This window comes from Medicago sativa, chromosome 7 (genome assembly GCF_051527215.1).
Source record: "Medicago sativa cultivar Bolivia chromosome 7, Bolivia_mono, whole genome shotgun sequence".
Classification (NCBI taxonomy): Eukaryota; Viridiplantae; Streptophyta; class Magnoliopsida; order Fabales; family Fabaceae; genus Medicago; species Medicago sativa.
In genome coordinates this window covers 30851905-30854361 of record NC_140755.1, presented here as the reverse complement: position 1 = coordinate 30854361, position 2457 = coordinate 30851905, and the positions used below count along the sequence as shown (strand labels likewise).

Sequence of the window (2457 nt, the reverse complement as noted above, 5' to 3'; positions counted from 1 at the left end):
CATCTTGTTCCTTTTTAAAGTGTTTGAATCTGTTTGGCTTGGAAATTATCAATGACATATGTTAACATTTGAATGACTTATAATATAAGTGATGACACATATAAAGTACACCCTCCGGTCACTAATATAAGCAAAGGTTTAATTTTTAGATTAATTCATTAAATGACGTATGTAGTCTATAATAAAGACTACATACATCATTTAATGAATGAATTTAAAAATCAAACTTTTGCTTATATTAGTGACCGGAGGGTGTACAAATGTCTTTTTCAATTATTCATAACACATTCATAATAATATCCTTCATTTATTTGGTCAAACAAATAGCTTCCATATTTATCTTGCATGATTGATGCATTTATGTGTATCATTAATCATTTAGTAACAAAAGACATTTATCTTGCATGATTGATACATTTATGTGTATCATTTATCTTGTTATTCATAGACTTGTTTAAAAATATAGTGGAAAAAATCTAATATGTTTTTTTGTTGTTGGGGTTAACCCTCCGGTCCCAGAGGAAAAGGACCCGGGTAATTCGAGCAAAGAGGAAATTAAAGACTTAACAAAAATTATTTTTCTTAAATAATTCATCCTTTAGTAGAACTCATTAACCACTTTGAGTCCAATTAATTGTTTCAAATTTATAATTGTTTAAAACAATATTGGAGTTTTCTAAAAATGGTTGCTTTTTTGTACTTGTGTAAATAACAAATGATCAAGTTTATCAAAGCCTCGTTCTTTAAAAAAAAAAAGTTTATCAAAGCCTCCAAATAGATTGTACTACCTCTTTAAGATCGAAAATAATGTTGTGATGAAAAAACTAATCCGAACAAAATAAAAGTATTATACATATAAATGACATAATAAGAAACACCAAATCAATATCTGAACTGAAATATCCGAAGGTACACTATTCACTCCGCATAATTTCATTTTTGTGTTAAACTAAAAATTTTGTTTGTAGTCATGTTTCGTTGTTTGATAAGATCCAAGATTTGTAGCGCAATATCAAAGTAGACCTTTCCTTCCTTCAAATCCTTCTCAAATTTATAGATCATATTTCTTCATACAATAGCATGAATTTTGTTACCCTGAAAATGCAAATAGTTAATTAGAAGAAGAGAAAAAAAAAGGAACTGGATAAAAAAATGAAGGAAAACTAAATACAAAATTTTCACACCAACATGTTATAACAAAAAGCACATAAATACAACCAGAATGAAAAACAATCATAAAAAGTATACTCGAAACCTAAATTATGGACACAAAATGTCTTTTATTTTATGAGAGGAAGATGGTAGATGAAGATAATGAAAAAAAATTGTCTATATATAGGAAAAAAATCATGTCAAGATCAATTTTGATTGGCTCATAAAATATAAATGAGTCATGATCTATTTTGATTGGTTAAGAAAAAAATTATGAGTCATGATCCATTCTAATTGGTTGATAAAAATATTAAATGCAATGGATACATAATACACAATTAAGTCAACTTTCTTGATCAAAGGTCTAATGCATTGCAAAAAATTTGTTTGAGGAGCATTAAATGGTAGAAGCAAAATGAGGCGCCACGTGTACTTATGCTCATAGAAGTATCCTTTTGTATTATATAAAGATTTTCGGTTAGATGCAAAATTGTAAAATATCTCATATGAATATTTGAGAAGCATTACTTTTTTGGAAATGCAATTATTATTAACAATGGATTAAAGATCAATTATGCATGCTTCCAAAATCCCTTATGATCCATATGATAACAAATTCCAAAAACAAATCATACTTTCCATCTAAGGAGACATTTTATGGCTAAAAATAAGATGCACCAAATCACAAAGCAAGAACCTTTATAAAATCAGAATAACAAAAAATCTTAAAGATATATAAAATTCCAATGAGCATAGCCAGTGAATTGATATTACACAGGTGTACACTACCTGCAAACACACAGAGGTCCAAAATAATTACAAAAATGAAACCAAAACTCACACCTATCATTATGACTATCAAACTTCTATTACTCATAACTTTGTTAACCTTTTTTTTAAGAGAAAATAACTTTGTTTACTTCAAAACACACCAATTGCAAAATTCCAAATTATTAGAGTAACCATTAGTAAATGTGATAAATTGAAACCAACATTCCTGCTGAGTCAACATTCCTGCCTACAGAATTTTTAATCAAATCAATGTGCCTGTAGAAACTAAGGCTACAAAACAAATACCTACACCTGTGTATTAAAAGAAGAAACCAAAATCTCCGACAACAACCAGAGGCATTGAATGGATATTGTTGGGTATTTGTATGTTGGCTTCACTTTTGCTAAAACAAATATTCATACATGATGTTGGATGCGATGTTCCAACATACTGGCACGGTTCAGTGTGCCTTGTTTGTGTGGCTTGGTTTTCGCGAGCTTTATCTTTTAAGGAAACTACACCTTCTTTCTTGT

General features: G+C 28.9%; 1 long non-coding RNA gene across 1 annotated transcript; it reads right to left on the bottom strand.

Moving 5' to 3' along the window:
- Positions 1–757: 757 nt before the first annotated feature.
- Positions 758–1367, bottom strand: LOC146905558 (uncharacterized). The gene is made up of 2 exons (XR_015019909.1): positions 1219–1367; positions 758–1095 (listed from the first exon to the last, which is right to left on the bottom strand). It is a non-coding gene; the product is annotated as an uncharacterized LOC146905558 (long non-coding RNA).
- Between the last annotated feature and the right edge of the window lie 1090 nt (positions 1368–2457).